We start from the raw sequence: 14199 nt of genomic DNA, 5'->3' as shown, positions 1-14199 counted from the left end.
CGAGAGAGGTAGGCCGAGGAAGCCTCGAAGCGTTGTGCGACTCGTGCCAGCTGAGGGTGCTGACATCTCTGTTCTACGTACTGTAGAACTATATCGATACTGGAAACAGCAGATCAGGAAGGAAGCGTTTTACACCTCAAGACGCCGTGCCCTACTCTTTGAAGCTAGGTCAGTATGTCTTAGAACGCGCAGCTATAAAAAGAAATTAAACGAAGATGACACATGTGCTGTGTGTGGTAAATCTGTAGAAACAATAGAACACCTCATACCAGAATGTGATGGTATCCATCCTGATGTCGATTTCGGCACAGTCACTCTTCCTGTGGCGCTACGGTTTAGAGATAACAATAGTCATGTAAATAAATCTGCGGTGGAAACTAGCAAAAAGCGAAAGGAAGATTTGTGGCTCAAAAGAAAAGCAGAGATGTTTCTTAAGGTTAAAAGTATAGGAAGACGTATTTAAAGAAAATGGCGAAATTTAATATCTCGCAACACCGCTAAACAAAAATAAATGAAAAAAAGCTGAGTATTGTGGCAACTGCCAACACCCCGTTTCAAAGGGGATTCCCTTCCATCCATCCATGCATTCGGTCCGCACGCACCGTTTCAGTCTCTCATATGTTTACAAAGCTGTAGTGGAAACCCGAAGTTCTAATTTATTTGCATATCTTGACAGAAATGCTGTAGTATGCTGCAATCTACAGAACTGCTGCAATGGCGCGAAATTCCGTTTGATGACTAGAACAGCGTAGCTGTCCTCATTCATTCATTCTTTCATTCTTTCATTCATTCATTTCCAACATTTCATTAGGGGTCCCAATAGAAAAAGCTTGTAAGCGCCTCGGGCCTGTAGAAGGCTCCAGCGTACCGTGTACCATAGTGAAATAACAGTTCACACATCAGAAATAGTCACAATTTAGCATTTTTAGCCGCAAATTCCTGGATGGAAAGCAAAATGAATAAAAGATTACAAATAGCACTGAGACAAAATATCAGAAGAGAAGAATCATCAATGACCGTCATTTTCCTTGAATGAATTAAACATAGAAAATTTATAAAGAGCGTCATCAGATGGACATAAATAGTCCGCGTATTTGTTTTTGGGTCGCAGTGGTCAAGTCATTACACTGCAGCGTAAATTTGTTTAGTAAAAGAGGTAGTTTGTTTTTTAAAGACTACGATATTCAGGTCGTGCTTCTGTAAGGTATTGACAGCTTAACGCCGCTACTTAATTATTATTCATTTATTTATTTGATTCATGTACCCTAAAGGCCCTTTCGAGCATTACATAAGAGGAGTCAATTAAAAAGTTTTGATTAAAAATGAACGTAATTTATTTATTTATTCATTCAGAATACCTGCAGAGCCCAAACGCAATATAGCAGGAGTGGGGGTGGGGGGGATAGATACTGGTTGCATGAGGCGAATGTACGGAAAGGAAGAAAAAAAAATGTAATTGCACAGCAATGAAAAAAAAAAACAAGAAAGAAAGGAGCGAATAGCAAAGTAACCAATAGCAAAGAAAAAGGACACAGCGCAAGCTTTCATACATCCAACAAAAAAACCCGAAACAGCATTGTGTTTTTCTGGAGGAAAAACGCTAAGGCGCCCGTGTGCTGTGCGATGTCAGTGCACGTTAAAGATCCCCAGGTGGTCGAAATTATTCCGGAGCCCTCCACTACGGCACCTCCCTCTTTCTTTCTTCTTTCAGTCCCTCCTTTATCCCTTCCCTTACGGCGCGGTTCAGGTGTCCAACGATATATGAGACAGATACTGCGCCATTTCCATTCCCCCCAAAACCAATTATTATTATATTGCACTCTGGCATTCAGTAATTTTTAAGAAAGTAATAACAGGTACAGGAGTCACCAGTATACACTGCTAAGTTATATATATATATATATATATATATATATATATATATATATATATATATATATATATATATATATATATATATATATATATATATAGCGAAAGAGAGAGAGAGAGAGAGAGAGCACCGGACGCGATATTCAGAGGCCGTGTTCCCACCGGCGGCATGGTTGTTTTTTCAGCTGTTTTATAAGCAATCTTCTTTAAGCTATAGATTAATCTAAGCATTATTATCCCACTGGTTGGCACTACATATTAAAAAAATGAAGCATTCACCTATGCCCCTTGGTTTTGGTGACTGTTGGCTTCACATATATATATATATATATATATATATATATATATATATATATATATATATATATATATATATATATATATATATATATATATATATATATATATATATATGTTGCGAACGTAGGTTGCGTTGGCTCCGTAGAATAAAGATTTAAGTGGGCACTTCTCTTAAATATATATATATATATATATATATATATATATATATATATATATATATATATATATATAGAGAGAGAGAGAGAGAGAGAGAGAGAGAGTGATTTAAGAAAGTGTTTAAACAAATTGTGACGCCCATGTGGAGACGATGCCTAGTCTATTTGGTCGGCACCGCTGAGTACGCATAAGAGGCGTCAAGCCTTACACACACAACGTGCGCACTCAGGGCATATGCTTCATCCCACTCCATTCTACAGCCGCCCCCGCCAGTTCTTCCTCCCTGGCGTTTTGTGCAGCTAAGCGATAACAAGCCAACGGATCTACGTCGGCCATCATCTACCCGCGCGGCATCGTCGTTTCGTGACCGAATTAGAGAGCAAGACGCTAATCTGCCGCATGACTCCATCGGTATGTGTGTATGTAGGCCAAGAATCCAGGCCTGCGAAACAACAACGGCAGTTTACTGTCTTTGCAAGCCTGCTCTGAACAAAACCTCAAGGTTTCGCCTTTCAGAACATCCTTCCTCCTTCTTTGTGGAGATGCTTGAAGTTCAAGAGGCACATCGCTCTGTGGCCGCCGTTCCCATGCTACCTACGGTCCGCATTGTCATTCGCACCGACGCCCTTCACGTCACACGCCTACTACGACGCGTCAGTCGCACCCCAGAAATCTGCCAAGACATCCATCGTCTAGCGGCACGCATCCCGCAGCAAATCCGTATTGAGTGGGTCCCGCGTCACCTCCGGAGCGCACAAAGCCGCGCAGATTCTGCGACCCGCCTTTCGACCCCAACTTCGTCTTTGCCTCGAGTCCTCACTCTAGATGACACCACCCTTCTTTTAACAAGAAAGGAATACCTCCGGTGCCGCACACGTGCTCTAATCCCAAGAGGCAAATCTGACAAGAGCCAAATCTGACGTCCTGAAGCTTCTCCACGATCTCAACTTTGACAGGCTTGAAAAAGCCGTGAATTCGTGCAAAGGTGATAGACTGCACGTCTTTTTCACTGCTAAAACCCACAAAATTGATTGCCCGCTGATGAATGTAATCACAGAACGAGGATCTTGGCAAAAAGTGATCGGACAGTTCCTTAAATCCAAGCTTTCCACTCTGGAGCCCCTTGACCCATTCTCTGTCGGGAGTTCCCAGGATTTGACTGCGGCGCTCAAGGGAGGTGATCACGGAGCCAATACAGGTGTGTCCATAGACATCCAGGAGCTGTACTACTCAGTGCCCCATGAACAGATGGTGCAGGCAGTGCACGACCTAATAGAAGAATCCGGCACAGTTCAGTTCCAGAACTGCTGTGGTTGCTCAGTTGAAGGTTTTTTAGAACTTCTCACGACCTACCTGTCCTCTACAATTATTGATTTTAATGGTGGAGTGTACGTCCAGAAAAAATGAGTTTGTATTGGGTGTTGTGTGGCGCCAATCTTAACCCACATCTACCTGTCTAAGTTTGACTCCTTACTGAAAGAAAAATTGGACATGAACCATGTGGCAAAGGTGTTCCGCTATGTTGATGATTTTTTAGTACTTTTGAAAGTTTTACCTAATGACAATCTGCAGGATGTGGTGGCTAGTGTTTTAGGTCGCTTTATTTCGTGCTCTAGTTCATTGACGTTTACCCATGAGTTACCGGACGACAATCGTATTAGATTTTTAGACCTTGTTTTAACTTTTAAGTGCAATAACCACCTTTGCTGGACCTATGCCCCACGAACTAATAAAATCTTACTCCCTTACAGCTCCTGCCACTCCAAACTTACCAAGAGGGCTATTGCAACCTTATGCCTCAGTAACGCGCTGGAGAAAAGCTGCTTCCATACAGTACAAGAAAGCTATCTGCAACAACAGAAGAGACTAATAGAAGCAGGCTTTCCTACGCATGTTATGAAAGGTGTCTCTGAAAAGCTTCTAAAAAAAATGAAAGCCAAACCTAAATTGACAGAAGGAAGGAAGGACAAAAGCAAGTGTGAAGTGATGCCTTACTTGCACGCACTTTCACACAATATAAAGAGGGTCGCAAGTAGGCACGGTGTTGATGTAGTCTTCTCAGCCCCGCGAAAACTGGCCAGTTTATGCAGAAGGATTGACGAAAAGAAAAGTACAACTTCAAAGTGCACGATCAAGCATGAATTCAAATATGTCACCTGTGCCACCCAGGTAGTGTACTGCTTACCTGCGGGAATGTGTACATCGGGCAGACTGGCCGCTGTCTTAACACCCGGCTCAGAGAACATGAAAGATTGCTTTCCACAGATGACGGGGCGAATTTGCCAAAACATTGCAGAAAGCACAAATGCATTCCGCTCTTCAAGAAGACTACGATTTTTGGACGCGGTAAAACTAAGAGCCAACTTGAAATTCTAGAGGCATACCATATCGTTAATCAAAGACATCTATGTGTAAGTGACACGATGGTTAGTCTATTTGATAAAGAAATTAGATTTATGAACTCACGCGGTTGTATGTGATGCTGCTATTTACCTTGTCTTGTTAATCTGTCATGTGTGCGCAAGCTTGCTTGATAACAGAAGGGTATAAATGTGATCGTTTCTCAAATAAATACAGTCGATAGTCCAGCGGTGTCCTGTGTTCCTTGTTCCTGTGTCTTCGTCTTTTGCGCTGGTTTCCTTCTTCAATCTAATCCCTCCATGTGCGGAACCCTCCCCCGTGGTCTTACCCGTGCAGAGGAGGTTGCGCTTCGGAGGAAACGGGTCAGGGTTGCCCTAACTCCAGCTGCGACACGCAAGTGGCCGCCTTTCAAAGATTTATATCCCCGCCCCGGGTGTCCAGTCTGCAACAACGAAAACTTTGAGGCGGATATCCATCACCTGTTGTCGGCCTGCCCGGCGCTGAAGCCGACGAGAATTCGGCACCTGGCGGCAGTGGAACTCTCACCGGACAATCTGGATTCCTATACTGCCTGGACACAGGGTCCATATAATCGTTCACATTACTCATTTCTCACTTCATAGTTTTTATGTCCTGACGCAATAAACATCTCTTCAAAAAAAGGAGAACGAGGTGGTTGGTTCAGTCTCGTGCTTGGCAAGCAGACTCCAGCTGGTTTCAGTCGCCCGTCGTGGTCTGAATAAGCCCCGGTCGTAACGTCTTGGTGGAAGGTGCTGGGTATATCCGAAGACAGATCCCCTGCTTCACCTTCGCTGGAGTCGTCGCATTGCTGGTTTGCCGTCTTCTGTGCCCATGATGTTCCTGGACGGCGACGCTCCGAGGTCTGTGCCCAGCAGTTCGTGGCAGCATTACCAGGAGCCACGGTCGTTCGCGGGCTCAACCAGAGACCACGTGGATAAATGGCTCACCCACTACCTACGTGTCAGTTGCTGCAATAAGTCGAACTCCTCCGCCCGACTTGACAATGTCGTGTTTTCTTTAACCGACCGACAGGGCCCCAACGTGGTATGACAACCACGAGGTTTCTTTCACGACATGAGACCGCTTTGTAGAGGAGCTCAAGAAGTGCTTCAGCGACTCAGTCGCGAAGAACAAGCGGGCTGAGCAAGCGCTTGCGCAAAGGGCACAGCTTCCCGGTGAGACGTGTACGAAGTACATAGAGGAGATCGTCGAGTTATTCAAGTTCGTCTCTCCGGTCATGACAGAAGAGGACAAAGTTGGCTAAATACTTAAAGAATTCGCCGAAGGCGTCTATATTTTCTCATTGGAAAAGAAAGTATTGATCAGGGTCCGACGTCATCCAGCACTGCCGCACGTTTGAAACATTGAAAATGCGTCCCATCGCACCGAAATTTGGCAGTTTGGCCGGGATGACGACGGTGGCAGCTGTAGACACACCATCGTCAAGTGATCTGGCTTCCACAATCCGCCAGATCATTAGCGAAGAGTTGACCAGGTCGCTGGAGCTCACACAGAATTCCTCAGCTCTCCCTCCTGTGTATCCCACACGTCCTCTTCCGCCAGCCGCCTTTAGCACAGCGGACTTTGAGGAGCACCGGGTACCCCGAGAGCTGCGGCCGAGCAACATACCGCGATCGCCCCCGGAACATCGGTCCCGATTTTACCAGCCTACGCCGGCCACGACCGACGAGAACTTTCGGCCCAGTCCTTCGTATGATGACTACTTGCCGGCGCAGCCTGCTGCTGGTTTCTCTCTTGTGTGTTACCGCTGTGGTCAACCCGGTCACATCTCGCGATTTTGTCTCCGCAGACGACGGCCATCCCGTTACGGTTCCTCTACCTATCCTCCGCGCCCGGATTACCAACCCGTTTCTTCTCGGTACTCATCTTACACGCATGATCCCGGCAACCCGAGGCCTGCACAATTGCGGAATCGTTCGCCGGCATCCGATAGAAGTGTGACACCGCCGCAAGCTTTCCACACTCGTCGATCTACATCACCCCGACGCCGCTCCTCCTCGCCTCCGCCGGAAAACAAATCAACGCGGCCAATGTAGGTGAGGCCGCTGAAAGTCTGCCGCCGAAAGAGATACCCCTGCCTGTAGTCATGTTACCGAATAAAGTGAATGTGCTATTGGATGGAGTATCTATGACGGCTTTAGTCGATACCGGTGCTACTGCTTCAGTTATGAGTGCTACATTTAAGTGTCGCCTCGGACGTAAAGTTTTGTTTCGATGGGTTAAAAATGTTCAGTTTTGTGGTGTGAGTGGCGAACCGTTGCCGTCAGTTGCAGTGTGTAGTGTTAAGGTTTTTATGAGTAGTGGAGTGTTCAGCTCGGAAATGGCGGTGCTCGCCCGGTGGACGAACGACGTTATCTTGGCCTCGACTTATTTCAGACGTGTGGAGCTAACGTCGACTGTCACGCCGGTGTGCTCAACGTCGGCAAATGTTCCACCTCTGTCCTTGTGGAAGGCTCATGCAGTGGAAAAATTGTGTCTTTCTGTTACCCGAGATACTGTCGGGCCTCCTCCTTCGGATGTATGCGTGCCAGTTTCCTGTCCCAATACCCCTCTCAACGTATTTGATGCGACTGAGGAGCCGAAGCACATGAACTGCATGAAGAAGAACATCTTGGTTCTTCATGCCATGGTTTCTGTCACCAACGGAAGCACTGAACTCTGGACAGTGAATTGTTCGAGAGAATCTGTAGTTCTGCCTGCAGGCCCGAAGCTTGCGTCATACAGCCACGACACGCCGGTGTCTGTTGGCTTGGTTACCGCCACCTTGCGCATACCAGCACCAGAGCTTTACGACGAGTCGCAGTTTCTTCGCATGATCGACAACTCGCTTTCAACGCATGAGCACCGTGCTCTGTTGGCCATCCTCCGGCGACACTCTACTGTGTTCGACTTTTCACAGCCCGGTGGCGCACCTTCTATCCCTTCGTCTCGGACCCTACACAGGGTTGACACTGGCGCCTCACATCCGATCCGACAAAAGCCCTATCGAGTGTCTCCGTCTGAACGCAAGGTGATCAATGAACAAGTGCAGGAGATGTTAACCAAAGGTGTTATACAAGAGCCCTCGAGTCCCTGTGCTGCTCCAGCAATCCTTGTTCAATAAAGGATGGATCATGGCGTTTCTGCGTGGATTACCGTCGTCTAAACGCCGCCACAATAAAAGACGTATACCCTCTCCCTGGAATCCACGATGCTATCGACTGCTGTTTTTCAGCGTCCTACTTGTCTTTTGTTGACCTCCGGTCGGAGTACTGGCAAATCCCTACGCATCCCGCGGATAAGGAGAAAACAGCGTTTATTGCACCTGACGGCCTTTATGAATTTAATGTAATGCCATTCGGCTTTTGTAATGCGCCCGCCACTTTCGTGAGATTTATGGACACTATATCGCGTGGTTTGAAATGGGAGAAATGTACGTGCTACATTGACGATGTTGTTACTTTCGGAAAGACCCTCAGTGTGCACAACGACCGTTTAGCTCTCGCCCTGGACTGCATGCGCAAAGCTGGTGTTGGGCTTAACTCTAAACTGTGCCACTTTTGTGTGCGCCAAGCGTCAGTGCTTGGACACCTCGTTGGCAAAGAAGGGCGTCAGGCCTGATCCAGCCAAGGCTGCAGCTGTCGAGTCGTTGAAGTCACCACAGTCTGTCAAAGAGCTGCGAAGTTTCTTGGGCTCGTGCTCATATTTCCGCCGCTTCATCCATCGCTCTGCGGACATCGCATACCTGCTGACAGGCCTGCTTCAGAAAGATGTGGCTTTCAAGTGGACCCCTGAGTGCGACTGCGCCTTCCGCCAACTGAAATTTCTTCTCACATCCCACCCTGTACTTCGTCACTTCGATCCCTCCACCCCCACAGAGATTCATACCGACGCCAGCGGTGTTGGTCTCGGGGCTGTGCTCGTCGAGCACTGCGACAACAAAGAGCACGGTATTGCGTATGCAAATGGCTCGCTCAGTAAGCCGGAGCGCATTTATATGGTCACCGAGCAGGAATGCCTTGCCGTCGTCTTCGCCACGCAGCGTATCCGTTCGTATTTCTACGGACGCCCGTTCAACATCGTCGCCGACCATCATGCCCTCTGCTGGCTCGTTAACCTTCGGGACCCGTGTGGGCGCCTTGCACCGTAGGCTCTCTGGCTACAAGAGTTTGACTACACAGTCGCCTACAAGAGCGGTCGCCGGCACGCTGACGCGGACTGTAGTTCGTGGTTGCCCCTTCCTGAGACGAGGTCTAACATCGATGATTTCGACCACTGCGTCACGTCAGGCTCACCGTGTTTTCCCGACCTCACCAATTCCAAGCCAAACAGCAGCGTGATTCGACCCTGTGGTCTCTTCTTGAGGAGGCTGAAGACCCCTCCGGTGCAAACCACTTCTGCTTGCGAGATGGTCTGCTCTGAAAGAAAAAATATTCTTCTACGAGCCAGCGTTTCCTTCTGGTAGTTCCGAAGAGCCTGTACACCTCCGTCTTGCAGGCCATGCACGACGACCCTACATCTGGACATCTTGGGTCAGCACGAACGCTCCAACGTGCCCAGGCCCGATTTTATTGGCAGAAAATGCGGGCGACGACTGAGCGGTACGTCGCCAGCTGCACTCAGTGTCAACGACATAAGCGCCCTACTAGCGTTGCAGCTGGTCAGCTTCATCCCGTGACAGTACCTGCCGCACCGTTCGAGCAAGTGGGCATAGACCTCCTTGGCCCATTTCCCAAGTACTATCATGGAAACCGATGGATATTGGTTTGTGTTGATTACCTCACTCGGTATTGTGAAACGGCCACCCTACCCTCGCCTATAGCGCATCGTGCGTCCTCGTTTATGCTGCGCTCCGTAGTTCTCCGCCATGGACCCCCAAAATTTATCATCAATGACCGTGGTCGGCAGTTCACCGCTGACGTCGTGGAGCAGCTTCTCCGTTCCTGCGCGTCTCGTTTTCGCCATTGCTCGCCTTACCATCCCCAGACGAATGCCTAACTGAGCGCACGAACCGAACGATCACCAGCATGCTGTCAATGTACGTTGATTCAAAACACAAAAAGTGGGACAGCATCCTGCCGTTCATCAGCTACGCTTCCAATACCGCGCACTATGAGACTACTGGCTTCAGCCCCTTCTTTTTACTATAAGTTCGCCCTCCACACTATACCCTGGACACCATACTACCATTTTTTGCCGAGCCTCATGAAGATCCCTCAATCGCCGAGACACTTCGTCTCGCCAAAGAGGCCCGGCGTCTCACCCACCTTCGTATCCTCGCCTCCCAAGATCGGTCCAAAGCGCGCTACGATGCTCACCGCCGTCACGGCACTTACAGCACTGGTGATTTGGTCTTGTTGTGGCAGCCTGTCCAAAATCGGAACTGTCCCAGAAGCTACTGTGCCACTACGATGAACCCCATGTTGTCATTGAGAAAATTAGTGAGCTCAACTACCGCATACCGCGTCTCACGGCTAGCGGCCGTCGTTCTGCACAAACTGACGTGACTCATGGTGCCGGGCTGAAGCCCTACCATTCCCGCCGTACTTTTTGACTCGCCCTGCGGTCTTTGGCTGCGTAGGGGGAAGTGTGACGCCCTTGAAGAGGCGATGCCTAGTCTATTTGGTCGGCGTCGCTGAGTACGCAGAAGAGGAGGAGAACGAGGTGGTTGGTGGCGTCTCGGTCTTGGCAAGCGGACCCCAGCTGGTTTCAGTCGCCCGCCAAGGTCTGAATAAACCCCCGGTCATAACATTATTATTGGATAATAGAAGTGAATAAATAAGACTTATTTCATAAATACTTTTAGCGCTTATTATCGAGCAGCGGGAAAACAATTCTTCAGAATGGTTGCAGTAAGGTACAATGGCAATATAACCCAACGCTTATTTTGTAGAACCAAATACTCTTAATGTTTTCCAGCGTGGTGGTGCCCTTCACGAAAACACAACAGTTAATATGCGATGAGAACAAAGCGTGGTAGATTTGTAATTTTGCATTTTCTGAAAAAAAAACAGCGACATCCCAAGCCTCGGCGGGAGCGCGGCGCACACCCTTTGAGGCACCCAAGGCGGACGCGTATACGGGTGGATTTTAGAGGTCATATACGCACGAGGTATTCTAGTTGGAATTACTGAACTGAACCCGACGTCAGACTCGACAAGCTCGTGTCACGTTGTTGCATATAAGCCTGTATCAACGGTAGCAGCCAGGAACTCATAGAGTGGGGGTCGAGGCTTGCGTGCAGAGTAGCGCCGCCTAGTAGTACGCAGGGCCGGCGTTAAATAACGACTCCGAGAAGTAGCGTATCGGCTCAGGCGCACTGCGCTTTTTCGCATCTTTTTCTCGGGCTCTAGGCTTTGTTGCTGCCAGACCTTTGCTCTCTCGCTATGTCATAATCAGCTGCTTTCCGGGACACCGTTTCTGGCCGGCTTCAGAATTCTTTCTGCCTATGTCTACGTTGTCGCCTTCCGTTGTCGTCAAGGATAATGTTTCAATTGGAATAAATTCCTGGAATTTTCGGTCTAGTACTAGCGGCGAAAGGTTATATCTTTTCAGAACCGGTTCCTTCCTTTCCTACATGTTCATTTATTTTGGGGCACTAATGAAGTCTAACGCACATAACTAGCATTGAACAGTAAGCCGAATGAAATGCACGAATGCAGTATACGGCTTATTAATTGCACTCTTGTGTGAACCCTATTGTTCTATGCAGACCAGAAATGATGCTAAGACAGCTTCGTATATTTTTGGGTTCGCAGACGATAAGTCATTTCTTACAATGTCATCTACAACATTAGGTTTGTTACTTTGTTCCTCACCTTGAAAAAACTTTTGTGCAGTTAGTACAAGGCTGCACAGATTGCACAGATGGTGGTCGCTGAACTCACGTTCTGTCAAGCGTCTTGCAAGCACAGTGCATTAGCCGGCCAGGTTAAGAGGAAGAAAGGGAATTTTAATGAAAGAAAGGCGGAGAGGTCGGCCGGTGGTAACAGGGCCCTGGCCTGCTACTCCACACAGGGGAAAGGGAAGAGGAGGAAAAGGAAAGTGTGAATGAAGGCTGATGATGGCATAATACAATGAGTTTCACGGGTGATGTCTATGCACACGCACACACACACACACACAACACTGGCTGGCGCTCGCATCGCGGTTACTGGACACACATAAAACTCAAAACTGGTGTCTGCAACACAACACCGACACATGTCATTAACCATGTAGGTTGTGCACAGGCGGTCACAAACGAGTATCCAGGCCTGTTTCACACAAAAAGTTGAGCAGGGCTTTTGTCACACGCCACCAATCAGAACGTCTCGTCCTTGCGCCCAGAACAGTTTCCTCAGAGAGAGGGCGAGACTCCAAGTTTTTCACGGTCGCCTCCAATGTTGTTCTTTCAGAAGTATACTTCGGGCACGCGCAAAGAAGGTGTCCAATAGTCTCTGGTGTGTTGCACTGTGCGCAATTTGGGTTACTTTCGATGCCGATCTTGTGAATATAGTGTTTGGTGTAGGCAACGCCAAGCCGTAGCCGGTGGAGTAAAGTCCCATGACGTCGCACCACCACAGATGGGAAATGTAATCGTGAGCCAGCGTCAAGCTTACACACGCGGTCCTGTTGATGACTCAGATCATGCCAGTGCGACTGCATTGCCGCCTGCATTAAATGCGCCAACAAGGCTCCTATGTCTGATCTTGAAAAGGCTATCTCAATGAAAGCACCATCACTATGTGCCATCCGAGCCTCGGCGTCAGCACGCTCGTTTCCCGCTATGCCGCAATGGCTCGGTATCCATTGAAACTTTATGATATGGCCGCGGTGGAAAGCCTCGGCTAACAAAAGCACAATCTGTTGAACCAGCTGCTCGCATGCTCTTGGTTTTAGATAAGTTTGTACGACCTGTAATGCCGATCTCGAGTCGCAGAATATAGTCCATTGCTGCGCTGGCTGGTGACCAATATAAAGGACGGCTTCTCGTATGGCTGCCAATTCGGTTGCCGTAGAGGACGTTTTGTGCATGAGCCTGAAACGGTGACATGAGGCATTTCCTGGCACTATCACCGCTGCAGCTGAAGAAGTGGTCGTAACGGATCCGTCCACGAAAACATGCTGGGTGTTAGTATACATAGATGTAATGTATGACAGCGCCAGCTGTTTCAGTCCGACTGCTGGAATGTGCGTTTTCTTTGTTATCCCTGGGATTGTTGTCCGTATAGATGGTTTTGGTACTGCCCAAAGTGGCACCTCCGCAATCTGGTGTGGCGCGTAGTTCGAAGGCAGCGCATTGCGCTGCATCCAAAGGGCTCTGGAAAAGGCTGCATCTGGACGCACCACACTAATGTTAGTCAGGGGGTGATGACGATGCCTGGTCAGATGCCGCAAATGCACACGAAGTGGCTCCTGTTGAAAATAAATTCGTGCTGGGCAGGCGCGGGCCTCATAAAATGTGCCCCATGTAGAAGTTTTACATGGCAAACCCAAGCATACTCTTAAAGCACGAGCCTGCGCGCTTTCAAGCACACGCAGGCCTGATAGTCTGACCCCCGAGAGAACGGGTGCACTGTATCTGAGAAGGCCGACTACCAGCGACTGGTACACGTGTAGTAAAGATCGCTCAGAGGGACCCCAACATTTTCCTGCCATACACCGCACAATGCTTGCAAAGCTGTCGAGCTTTTTCTTGAGCACAGAAATGTGCTTCGTCCAGGACAGGTCACGGTCTATCGTAACACCTAAGAATTTGTGATGTGTTACGTATGGAGCAATTTGCCCGTCGATTGTGACCGGATACCACGCCATTATCTTGCGTGTGAAAGCCAATGTTACGCTTTTAGTTGGCGAAAGTTCAAGCCCCTGACGGCGCAAGTACGCAGACGTAATGGACACCAAACGCTGCAATCTTGCTTGCACTTGGGGACGCGTGACACTTGATGTCCAGATGCAAATATCGTCTGCGTAGGCGGATATTGAAACAGTCTTCGGTAGTTGTTTGAAAAGGCCAATGAGCACGAGATTGAACAACGTTGGACTGAGCACTCCTCCCTGAGGAACACCACAAGCAACATGATGATCTGCTGTGTCACCTTCAAGAGTCTCCATGTAGACTGTCCGGTTTGTCAAATAGCTTGCAATCCAATTGTGTAGACGTCCGCCTATACCACATTCTTCGAGTGCATTTAGTACTGCATCATGCTGAACATTATCGAATGCGCCCTTTATGTCGAGGAAAAGAGCAGCAGTCAACCTGTGACGGCGTTTTTCATGTTCTACCGTTGACACGAGATCAATTACACTGTCGATGGCAGACCGGCCTTTGCGGAAACCCGTCATTGTGGAAGGGTATAGCCCATGTTTTTCAAGGAACCATTCTAGACGGGTTAGCACCATACGCTCCATCGTCTTGCCAATACAACTTGCCAGAGCTACTGGTCTGTAGGATGTTAATGTGAGTGGCGATTTCCCTGGTTTGAGCAAGGCCACAATGCGGCT

The 14199-nt window shown here is 48.3% G+C and overlaps 1 protein-coding gene across 1 annotated transcript in view; it reads right to left on the bottom strand.

Annotated features, from left to right (window-relative positions):
- LOC144120335 (uncharacterized) overlaps positions 1 to 14199 on the bottom strand; it is a 210745-nt gene that overhangs the window by 43863 nt on the left and 152683 nt on the right. The window lies entirely within an intron of this gene.

The sequence above is a fragment of the Amblyomma americanum genome, chromosome 2 (genome assembly GCF_052857255.1).
Source record: "Amblyomma americanum isolate KBUSLIRL-KWMA chromosome 2, ASM5285725v1, whole genome shotgun sequence".
NCBI lineage: Eukaryota > Metazoa > Arthropoda > Arachnida > Ixodida > Ixodidae > Amblyomma > Amblyomma americanum.
The sequence above is the reverse complement of the archived record's forward strand: the minus strand, read 5'-3'. Positions and strand labels throughout refer to the sequence as shown.